We start from the raw sequence: 12,560 nt of genomic DNA, 5'->3' as shown, positions 1-12,560 counted from the left end.
GTATTTAATAGAAAGGAAATCACCTAACAGAAATATCTCATTCTTACGGCATTTGGCTTCTTTCATAGTTTAATGTTTGTAATGTTTAGTCATGCTATAGGATGTATCAGTGTTCCACCTCTTTTTATGGCTGCATTCAAGTCCATTTATTAACACACAATATTTTGTTTACCCTTTCCTCAAGCAGTATTATCTGGGGATTCTCCCTTTTGTCTTTTATAACTTCTGTGCACTTTTAGGTGCTAGAGGCTGTACTATTTTATATTGACAGCTTGCAGCAATAAAGGAAAGGATTGAGTTTCATTCCTCTCCACGGAGCTGTCAATTCCCTGTGTACTGTGGACTTCTTTGTTAGATGGCACATGGGTGTGTGGGTATAAATTTATGTATAGGTGCTTATCTGTATTTCACTAGTCAATGAATCTTTTTAAAATATCAATACTATATGTTATTTTTTTTATTCCTAAAGCTCTGTAGTCTAACTGGAAATCTGTGAAGGTAGTGCCTCAAGCAGTATTATTTTTGTTTGTGATTGCTTTGATTAATTTGGCTCTTTTTATATGGACCTATGAATTTTAAGATTTATTTTTCAGTTTCTTTGAACTATTGTGGGATGGCACCTCTACCATATTACTCTTGCAGATCTGAGCATCAGAGGCCTTTCCAGCTTATTTTACCTTTTCTTTATTTTCACGAAGCTTAGAGTCTTCACTGTAGAAGTCATTCAATTCCTTGGTCATAGTTATCTTATGATATTTGTGAGAATCTGTAAAAAGTACTGATTGCTTCTTTATTTCCTTGGTGTGTTTGGTATTTTTATTTAAGAAGGTAACTATGTTTTGTGTATTAGTTTTTATTCTAATACAATGCTGAATATATTTATTAGCTGCCAGAGATTTTTGGTGGAGTCTTTAGTCTTTTATGTATATAAACTTATCATGTGGAAATAAAGAGAACCTGACTTCTTCCTTTATTGTGTATACCCCATCTAACTCACTCACTTCTGCTTTTATTCGAGGTACGACTTCAATTATTTTATTGGCCAATATGGAAGAAGAGACAAACTTGCATTGTTCCTGATATAGTGGAAATGCTTTGGGAGTTTGTCTGTCTGGGGTGGTTTTTACTGTGGGTTTTTCATGTTATCTTTATTGTGCTGAACAGGATCCTAGGCATCCCTTTGCTTCCAATCAAAAGCATATTTTCATCTCATGAGGTGGTGATGTAGTACCTGTCTTTTATTAATACAGTAGATTACATGTAATACTTTGGGTATGCCAGACCATGCCTGCATCTATACGAGTATGCCAACTTTATCATAATGAATAATTATTTTGATGTGTTCTTGAATACAGTTTTGAAATATTTTATTGTTACTTTTTACATCTACAGAAATCAAAGATATTTCTTATAATTATCTTATTATGATGATGCTTAGTCTGCTTTTGATTTCTGGGCAACGCTAACTTTATGGGAGGAATATGGGACTGTTCATCTGTTTCGTTTTTGCATAATAATTTGAGGAGAATTGGTAAGTGTTTTTGGGAGGTGTGCTTCACTACTACATGGCATCAAGCTTGCCATGCATTTTTGCTTGTTTTATTTTATAAACATTTTTCTTTTTTTACATATACATTTATATTTTTATACATATATACAATAAACTACCTATAGCAAGAAGAACCATGACACAATCAAGAATTATATAAGTGTTATATTCTTAGTTTTTGGCTATTTGTATTTGACAGCCTTGAAGAAAACATCTTTCCTATCTTGGTGTGTCTAAAATTCTGCATGTAAATCAATCTCCATCACATCTGTCATTATCAACTTAAAATATCTATCTAGACCTAAAAATATCTTCACCCCTGAAGAACTAAGCTTCATTGTAAAACTAAGCCACCTGGTCTTCAACTCCATTAGAGACTGGAGAAGGAATAAATTTCATTACCTGAGTATGCCGGGAATGCAGGTTAGTAGCTTTCCAAATGAGAAGATTTCAGAGACCGTTTGCTACCCGAACAGTCACCCAAAACTCTCTATTATGTTGGAGCATCTCCTTCAGCCTTCTGGCCCTATTTATCTGACAGACATATTTGTGAGACAGGAACTATTGAGGACTTGCTTTCCCTGTCTTGGCAGAGTTTAGCCATTGACACTGCCTGCATCCAAACTTGCCCTTTTTCAGGCATAATTCTGTCTGTGGTAGAAAGGAGGACATTTTCCCCATAGCTTGTTTGCCACATTTGAAGCCATCTCCATAAGGAGGTTCTTTGATGGTCATCATCCTCTTTGAGGTAGTTGGGGAGTTGCCAGGAGTTAACCTGTCCCATTGTCAGTGAAGCTTTAAAATAATAAAATACCTTTTAAATGCCATATTCTGCATGTCTCTCAGGTTTTTGAAGTCCTTATCTAAATTATCCTACCTTATCTTTCTATAGAATCATACCTATCTGTCACACCAAAGATGTATATTCTTGTGGTAAAGGTAGACCAGCAATTGACATGACCATGATCTGATAAGCTAAAAATCAACTTGTATAACTCATTTATCCTAAACATACTGCAATAGCACTTTCAAAGTATTGGAAATAAACCTTGTATTATAATTGAGTTATATGGGTACAATACCATATATATATATGGTGTGTGTGAAAAATAAACTTACATTTGAATTCTATATCATTGTATCTAGAATTAAACTTATTTTACATCTATATACAAAATACTATACCAGTGAATTAAACATAACCTTGTGAGTGAAAATTGAGGCATTAAGTTCAGGAGTAGATTCACTAATCTACTTTTTGTTCTATCTTCCCTATATATTTCTATATACCCCCTTCTTTCTTTTCAACCCCTATCTCCAAGCCCTAAGAATGTAAGATAAGGGAAAAGAGAGACATCACTGAGTCTGACCTTGTTTTCTTTCTAACTAAGTCCAATAATAACGTGTAACCAACTACCATTGATAATAACCCTCTATTGCCCAAGAAAGCAACCAAAAACCTACCTGACTGCCCTTAAGGGAAATGTGGCGTCATTCTCTTGAGGTTACTTCAGGCTGATTAGGGACAAATACTACCTAGTAGGGGCCCAAATAAAATTGGAGAAATGGCTAAACAAGCTAGGAATCACATTTGTGGTCCAGCCTCTAAATGTTGAGAAATTCCAGGTTTAATTAAAGTTCTGTGTGAGACAGTCTGAAATGCTGTGCCAATTGGGATTGGAAGCTTTCTTTGAAAGTCTCCTGGGAGCTATCCTGTCTGATGAGGAACAGCAATTGAAGCGCTTGGTGCTGGAACATAAAGGACACAGGATGTCAATGTCTAGCATGCTGTGAGGAATGCATCCTGTTATGTCTGATCCAACAACAGTGTCCAGTTCTTTTGTTCTGAAAGCATATAATTTCTCACAAGCATTATACAGTTCTAAGATTATGAGTGTATAAGGTCTGTGTGATGCACAGAACAATTAAGGCTGGTTTTCTGTTCTTTGTATGAACAGAAAAAAATCTGTAAATCTTCATTCATGCATCTAATAAAGAATTGCATCTAATAGTAATTCATAGGGGTTCTGTAGCCAACAAGAAGCATTGTCTATGCCTAGATATTCATGTCTCAGCCAGTCTCAGAGCTATTTCCATAGGGTGGGATTAGCAATATAAGTTACTTGCTTGTTCTGCAGTTTAAATTCTTCACATCTTGACTGTATGCCTGTCCCTCATTCCCTCGCGATACACTCTCCTTCCCTTATCTCCTTTCCCTCCTCCCTCCATTAGTAGTCAGAAGGGGGAGTGCTCTTCCCATAACATCTAACCTCAGCATATCAATTCTCATCTATACTCCCTGTAACCTCTTCCTCTGTAGGCTGGCAAGGCCATCTTGCCAGGGGGAAGTGATCTAAGTTTGGTGGCCAGAGTGCAGGTCCAAAGTAGTCCCTACTCTGCACATGTGGGATCCAGAAGGAGACTGTGCCACTACATCTGAGCAGAACGTCTGGGTCCACATCATACATGGTCCTTGGTTGATGTTTCATTCTCTGTGTTGTAATGTAGCTATCCTTTATTATGTGGCTAATGTCTGATTGTGGGTATATACCATATGTGTCTTTCTGGGTCTGGGTTACATCACTCAGGATGATCTTTTCCAGTTCCATCCATTTGTCTGCACATTTCAAGATTTCCTTGTTTTTAATAGCTGAATACTATTCCATTGTGTAAATGTACCACAGTTTCTTTATCCATTCTTCAGTTGAGGGGCACCTAGGTTGTTTCTAGATTCTGGCTATTACAAATCAAGTTGCTATGAACATTGTTGACCAAACGTCCTTGTTGTATGGTAGAGCATCTTTTGGGTATATTCCCAGGTGTGATATGGCTGTGTTCTGAGGTACAGTTGTTCTCGATTTGCTGAGAAAGCACCATATTGATTTCCAAAGTGGTTGTATATGCTTGCACTCCCACAGGAATGGAGGAGTGTTCCTCTTTCTCTATATCCTTGCCAGCATGTGCTGTCACCTGAGTTTTTGGTCTTAGCCATTCTGATAGGTGTAAGATGGAATCTCAGAGTCATTTTGAGTTGCATTTCCCTGATAACTGTGGAGAGCCATAGATAGCAGCGCCCCCTGCTGCTTCACCAGCGCAATGTATTTTTTCTGCGCATGCGCAGTGAGAAAACCCCTTTGCGCATGCGCAGTGAGAAAAGCCCTTTGCGCATGCGCAGTGAGCAAGCCCCCTTATGTGCATGACGTAAGGTGGCGTGATTCTGACAAGGCATGGCGTGAGGTGGTGTGATCCAAATGCACCAACCAGGAGTGGCGACGTGGCAGTTTCTGATAGGACAGGCACACTATAAAAGGTTCTGTGGGAGCTTTTCCCAGGGTCACTCCGATAGTCAAGGATCCTGAATAAAAACTGCTACAAGAAGAGTTCCTGGTGTTGGTGTCTTTCCTGCTGGACGGGAGCAGCATCGGCATTTTGGTGGCCCGTACGGGGAATCTCAGAACTTGTGGCAGCCAGGGCAGCTAGCTGGTAAGTTCCCAGTCAATGGGACATAATTGTTAAGTTCTCAGGTTTTGAGACAATAAAGTTCCGGGGTTCGGACAAAATGGGGAATTAAGTTCCCGGGAGGTGGGACATAACTGTTAAGTTCTCAGGCTTTGAGACAATAAAGTTCCAGGACTTGGACAAAATGGGGAATTATATTTTGGGGAAAGTGAAAGAGGAACAGTTTGAAGGGGACGATTCTGGCCCCGAGGATGAAGAATTAGAGGAGTTGGCTGAACAGCTAGGTAGCATTATTATACAAAAAAGGAAGGAGGCCAAGATTATGCAGCCGTCAGCTCCTGAACTAGAGCCACCTAAATCTCCAGGCGGAATAAGACCCCTGCCCCATATACCAGGGGGAGGTAGGTCTGCCTGTCCTGAGGTATGGAAGCAATTTCATTTGCAAAATAACCCTCATTGTTACCCAGTTTTTCAGAATGCACAAGGGAATCGTTATCACGAACCCTTGGATTTTAAAATTGTCCAAAGACTGGCTGAGTCTGTTCGTGCTTATGGCACGACCGCAGCCTTTGTTATGGCGCAGTTGGAATCCCTAGGGAGGTATTGCATGACACCCTCAGATTGGCAAAATTTAGCACGAGCCTGCCTTTCACCTGGCGCCTATTTAGATTGGAAAGCTTATTACATTGAGTTCTCAGCTGAGCAGGCAACTGCCAATACAGCTAACGGACAACCGGCATGGGACCAGGATATGCTTATGGGGCAGGGACGTTTCGATAATCAACAGACAGGATATCCGGCGCAAGTTTTTAAACAAATTAATTTTATTGACAGAAGGACATAAAAAGCCCTTCCTAAACGAGGGGAAGTATCTAGAAATCTCACAAAAATTATTCAAGGAAGCAATAAAATATTTGCCGACTTTGTGGCCAGATTAGTTGATGCCGCTGGAAAAATCTTCGACGACCCAGATATTGCAATGCCTTTGATAAAACAACTTATTTTTGAGCAATGTACCAAGAAGTGTAGACAAGCTATAAATCCATACAAACATAAATCTTTAGATGTGTGGTTAAAGATCTGCAGAGAGATAGGAGGACCATTATCAAATACAGGATTGGCTGCAGCTGTAATGCAGGCAGCCCAGAGAAGGAATAGAAAGGAAATTACTGGTCCTCAAAATTGCTTCAAGTGTGGCAAAGAAGGACATTTCAGACACCAGTGTCCCAGGGGGATTAATCAGACAAGTCAAAATCCTCCTCCACGTACACCTGGCCTCTGTCCCAAATGCAGGAAAGAAAATCATTGGGCTAGTGAATGTTGGTCATTAAAAGACATTAATGGTCAACCACTAGCGACAGGATTTAGGGGAGCACGGCCAAAAAACGGGACACGGGGCCCTCGTCCTCCGGGCCCTCAAATATATGGGGCAATGGAGGAGACCAGAGCTCCGGAACAGTGGCTGAGTCTGCGTTCTCCCATAGAATGGCAACGCCCCGGAGAGCTACTAAAGGGAGCACAGGCCTCGACCTCTGTTCCACCACCAGACTCGTACTGACCCCACAAATGGGGCCTCAGTTGGTAGCCACTGATTTCACTGGCCCTCTACCAAAAGACACAGTGGGACTACTAATTGGCCGTAGTTCTACTACATTGCAAGGCCTTATAAACATTCCGGGCTCCATGACACAGCCTGAGTACAAGTGGAAAATCTTGTCGGGTTTTCCAAAACATACAACCACAATTTTCCCAAGAATCTTCACCACCAATGTTTCGTTAACAAAAGAGATTTCACCTGATACAGAAAATATGGGCTTTCCCCTTAAAGGAAGCCTATGTTTTCAGATTATTAACTTTTTTAGCAGTCTCTCCCAGTATCTTACAGGTAACTGAAACAGAAGCCTGGATAGTCCCCTACAGGAACTGCATCTCTCCATGGTGCACATCAATTCTACACGAACTGACATCTCCATGGTCTCTGGGCTGTCGCAGTGGTTCCAGAATGCCTTCTCTCATCGGAAGGAATGGGCAGGAATAAGAGCTTTGACAGTGTGTCTGGTCCTTGTCAGTTGCCTAACACTCTGGTGCCTATGCAGGATGCACACCCACCAACATCGCACGCAGGCCTCTATGATGCAAGCATTTGCTGCACTGGAGGCTGGGCAATCTCCTCAAGTGTGGCTTGGCATGATAGAGAAGTAGTCAATGACGGGTATAGATCCCCCATGCACTTGGCAGACCAAGGCCATGATATTAATGTGCTTCCGTTTCCCCTTCCTTGGCATGGTGAGAATGACATATACTCAGATATTGCCTGCCGTAAGGCATGGACACCTGCAAGGGGTGTAGGATGAGGTACCGCAGGGGGAGGACCCGATTGTCTGACTCTGAGTCCCCCGAGAAGTAAACCTGATTGCATAGAGGTTGATGTCAGAAACTGTCTTGTTCGATGTATGTTGGAGATGCCCACAGACAGCAGATCAGGACCCCCCCCTCCTCCTCAAAAAGACATCTTGACAGGCCAATGTGGCCCCAGGAGGATCAGGTCGATGCTTCCCCCCTCTGGTTAATGCCCGCTCCCTTCGGGGACCCAAGCTCACCTGTATATGATGGATCCATCTACCTCCTTTTAATAAAGCGAGGGAGGAGAAGAAGAAGTTAGAGACGGGCTATAAGGCCAATGGTCAACCATCTTGTCAGCCTATTTCTCCAGTACAAGGGGGGGACAACCTACCAGGCATTCTCTGTGCCACTTGCTCAAAATTTAATAAATAAGGGGGAACTGTGGAGAGCCATAGATAGCAGCGCCCCCTGCTTCTTCACCGGTGCATGCACCCCCTTCTGCTCATGCGCAGTGAGAAAACCCTTTGCGCATGCGCAGTGAGAAAAACCCCTTTGTGCATGCGCAGTGAGAAAAACCCTTTGCGCATGCGCAGTGAGCAAGCCCCCCTTATGTGCATGACGTAAGGTGGCGTGATTCTGACAAGGCATGGCGTGAGGTGGTGTGATTCTGACAAGGCATGGCGTGAGGTGGTGTGATCCAAATGCACCAACCAGGAGTGGCGACGTGGCAGTTTCTGATAAGACAGGCACACTATAAAAGGTTCTGTGGGAGCTTTTCCCAGGGTCACTCCGATAGTCAAGGATCCTGAATAAAAACTGCTACAAGAAGAGTTCCCGGTGTTGGTGTCTTTCCTGCTGGACGGGAGCGGCATCGGCAGATAACTAGGGATGTTGAGCATTTCATTAAGTGTTTCTCAGACATTTGATAGTCCTTCGTTGAGAGTTCTCGGTTTAGTTCTGGTACACCACTTTTTAATTGGATATTTTTGGTTTGGTGGTGTTCAATTTCTTGAGTTCTTATATATTTTGGATATTGGCCCTTTGTCAGATGTAGGGTTGGTGAAGATCTTTTCCCAGTCTGTAGGCTGTCATTTTGTTCTGTTGTCAGTGTCCTTCATCTTACAAAAGCTTTCCAGTTTCATAAGGCCCCATTTATTAATGGTTGATCTTAGGGCCTGAGCTGTTTGTGTTCTGTTCAGGAAGTTGTCTCCTGTGCCAATGAGCTCAAGGCTCTTCCCCACTTTTTTCTAACAGATTTAGTGTATGGGGTTTTATGTTCTGGTCTTTAAGCCACTTGGACTTCAGTTTTGTGCAGGGTGATAGATACAGAACTATATTCGTTTTTCTACATGTAGCCATCCTGTTAGACCAGCACCATTTGTTGAAGATGCTATCTTTTTTCCATTGTATGAATTTGGCATTTTTTGGTCAAAAATCAAGTGTCCATAGATATGTGGGATTATATCTGGGTCTTTGATTTTATTCCCTTGATCAACCAGCCTATTTCTATGCCAGTACCATGGTGTTTTTACTGCTGTTGCTCTATAGTAAGTACAGCTTGAGATATAGGATGAAAATACTCCCACAAGATATTTTATTGTACAGAACCTTTTTAGCTATTCTGGGCATTTTGTTTTTCCACATGAAGATGAGAATTATTCTTTCTAGGTCAGTAAATTGTGTGGGAATTTTTGATGGAAATTGCATTGAATCTGTAGATTGCATTTGGTAAGATGACCATTTTTACTATGTAGATTCTCCCAGTCCACCGACATGGGAGATCTTTCTTTCTTCTGGAATCTTCTTCAAATTCTTTCTTCAGAGATTGGCCTTTTTTTCCATACAAATCTTTCACTTTCTTGGTTAGAGTTACACCAAGATACTTTATATTATTGGTGGCTATTGTGAAGGGTGTAGTCTCCTTAGCTTCTTTCTCAGCCTGTTTGTCACTTGTATACAGAACGGCTACTGATTTTTTCATTTGATTTTATATCCAGCCACTTTGCTGAAGGTGTTTATCAGCTGTAGTTCTTTGATAGACTTTTTGGGGTCATTTATGTATACTATCATATCATTGGCAAATAGTGATAGTATGACTTTTGTTTTTCTGATTTGTATACCTTCATCTCCTTTAGTTGTGTTATTGCTCTAGCTAGGACTTCGAGTACTATATTAAAGAGATATGGAGAGAGTGCATAGCCTTGTCTTATCCTTGATTTCAGTGGTATTGACTTAAGTTTCTGTCCATTTAGTTTGATATTGGATATAGGCTTGCTGTATATTACCTTTATTATGTTTAGGTATGTGCCTAGGTATGTACAAAGAGGCTCTCTCTAGGATTTTTAACATGAATGAATGGGCGTTGGATTTTATCAAATGTTTTTCAGCATCCAAGGATATGATCATGTGGTTTTCTTCTTTCAGTTTGTGTATATGATGAATTACATTGATGGATTTCTGTATATTGAACCACCCTTGTATGCCTGGGATGAAGACTACTTGGTCATGGTGAATGATAGTTTTGATGTATTCTAGAATTTGGTTTGTATTTTATTAAGTATTTTCACATCAATGTTCATAAGAGAAATTGGCCTGAAATTCTTTCTTTGTTGAGTCTTTCTGTGGTTTAGGTATCAAGGTGACTGTAGCCTCATAGAATGAGTTCAGTAATGTTCTTTCTATTTCTATTTTATGGAATAGCTTAAAGAGAACTGGTATTAGCTCTTCTCTGAAGGTCTTGTAGAATTCTGCACTAAAAAATCCACCTGGTCCTGGGCTGTTTTTGTTGTTGGGAGACTTTTAATGGCTGCCTCCATTTCCTTACGTGTGACAGGACTATACAATTTCTTTACCCGATCTTGATTCAATTTCAGTAGTTGGTAGCTATAAAGAAAATTGTCCATTTCATGTAAGTTTTCAAATTTTGTGGTACTCAGAGGAAAGCTAAGCAGGCTACCAGGATGACACTTGATAGGCTACGACCATATTTTGGGGAAAGAGGTCTTCTTCTCTCACAAACCTAGGAGAGAGAAAAAGGGTGAAAGAGCAAGGGAGGGAGGAATGGGAAGATAAAAGTGAGGTGATAACAACTGAGATGTTATGTGAATAAACTAATAAAATAAAAAATTTGTGGTAGATAGGGTTTTGAAGTAAGACCTGATGATCCTTTGGATTTCCTCAGCATCTGCCATTTTCTGTATATCTTTTCATTTCTGTGTATCTTGACTTGAATACTCTCCCTCAGCCCTTTAGTCAGTTTGGATAAAGGTTTGTCATTCTCGTTGATTTTTCTCAAAGAACCAGCTCTTGGTTTTATTGATTCTTTGAATTGTTTTCTTTGTTTCTAATTTATTGATTTCAGCCCTGAGTTTGATGATTTCCAGCCATCTATCTACTCCTCTTCGGTGTGTCTGCTTCTTTTTGTTCTAGAACTTTCAGAAGTGCTGTTAAATTGCTAGTATGGGATCTCTCCAGTTTCTTTATAAAGACACTTAGTGCTATGACCTTTCCTCTTAGCACTGCTTTCATTGAGTCCCATAAATTTGGGTGTCTTCAGTTCCATTGAATTCTAGGAAATTTTTAATTTCTCTTTTTATTTCATCCCTTACCCAGATGTTATTAAGTAGGGAGTTGTTAAGTTTTCATGAGTTTGTAGTCTTCTGGTTGTTTCTTTTGTTGTTGAGTTTCAGCTTTAATTCATGGTGGTCTGATAAGATGCAAGTGATTACTCCAATTTTCTTGTATCTGTTGAGGTTTGCTTTGTGACCAAGTATGTGGTCAATTTTGGAGACGTTTCCATTAAGTTCTGAAAAGAGGTATGTTCTTTTGTGTTTGAGTGAAATGTTCTGTAGATATTAGTTAGGTCCATTTATTTCATGATGTCTATTAGTTTCCTTGTTTCTCTTATTTAGTTTCGGTCTTGATGATCTGTCTATTGGAAAGAGGGGTGTTGAAGTCTTCCACTATTAATGTGTGGGGCTCAATGTGTGGCTTAAGCTTTAGTAATGATTCTTTTGCAGATGTGGGTGCTCCTGCATTTGGGGAATAGATGTTTAGAATTGAGACATCATCATGGTGTATTTTTCCTTTGATGAGGATGTAATGACCTTCCTCATCTCTTTTGATCAGTTTTGGTTGAAAGCCTATCTTTTCAGATACTAGATGGCTGTTCCAGCTTGTGACTTGAGTCCATTTTCTTGGAATACTGTTTTCCAATCTTTTACTCTGAGGTAATGTTTATCTTTATTGCTGAGGTGTGTTTCTTGTATGCAGCAGATTGATGGATCCTGTTTTTGCATCTATTCTGTCAGCTTGTGTCTTTTTACAGGAGAGTTGAGGATATTGATGTTGAGAGATATTAATGACCAGTGGTTGTTAGTTTCTTTTTTCGATGGTGTTGTGGTAGAGTATGTGTGTGTTTCTGTGGTTTGAATTTGTGAATGTTGATTTATTTATTTCCTGTGTTTTCCTTCTTGAGTTGGAGTTTTCTTTCTAGTATCTTCTGTAGGACTGGATTTGTGGTTAGGTACTGATTAAACTTGGTTTTGTCATAGAATATCTTGTTTTCTCTATCTATGGTGATTGAAAGCTTTGTTGGGTACAGTAGTCTGGGTTGGCATCTGTGATGTCTTAATCTTTGCGTGACTTCTGTCTATGGACATTCTAGCTTTCATAGTCTCTGTTGAGAAGTCAGGTGTAATTCTGATGGGTTTGCCTTTATATGTGACTTGCCCTTTTTCTCTTGCAGCTTTTAATATTCTGTCTTTGTGCTGTACATTTAATGTTTTGGTGATTATATGATGGGAGGATTTTCTTTTCTGGTCAAATCTATTTGGTGTTCTGTTAGATTCTTGTATGTTTATGGACATTTCTTTCTTTAGGTTGGGGAAGTTTTCTTCTATAATTTTGTTGAAAATATTTTTGGGCCTTGGAGCTTGGCGTCTTCTCCTTCTACTCCTATTATTCCTTTTTTTCATTTTTTCTCCTTTATTAATTTATTCTTGTTACATCTCAATGGTTATCCCATCCCTTGTATCCTCCCATTCTTCCCTCCCTCCCATTTTCCCCTTATTCCCCTCCCCTATGACTGTTCTTGAGGGGGATTACCTCCCCCTGTATATGTTCATAGGGTATCACGTCTCTTCTTGGTAACCTGCTGTCCTTCCTCTGAGTGCCTCCAGGTCTCCCCCTCCAGGGGACATGGTCAAAG

At 40.2% G+C, this 12,560-nt stretch overlaps 1 protein-coding gene across 4 annotated transcripts in view; it reads right to left on the bottom strand.

The window, feature by feature from the left end:
* Positions 1-1,904: 1,904 nt before the first annotated feature.
* Positions 1,905-12,560, bottom strand: part of LOC311583996 (uncharacterized protein) — a 98,921-nt gene continuing 88,265 nt past the window's right edge. For all 4 annotated transcript variants that reach the window (XR_014774743.1, XR_014774744.1, XR_014774745.1 and 1 more), the window contains one exon: positions 1,905-2,344. The gene's annotated coding sequence lies outside the window, so the exon portion shown is untranslated. The remainder of the gene's footprint in view (positions 2,345-12,560) is intronic.

The sequence above is a fragment of the Acomys minous genome (genome assembly GCF_964271855.1).
Source record: "Acomys minous genome assembly, chromosome: 15".
Taxonomy (NCBI): domain Eukaryota; kingdom Metazoa; phylum Chordata; class Mammalia; order Rodentia; family Muridae; genus Acomys; species Acomys minous.
This window is presented reverse-complemented; position numbering and strand designations above follow the sequence as displayed.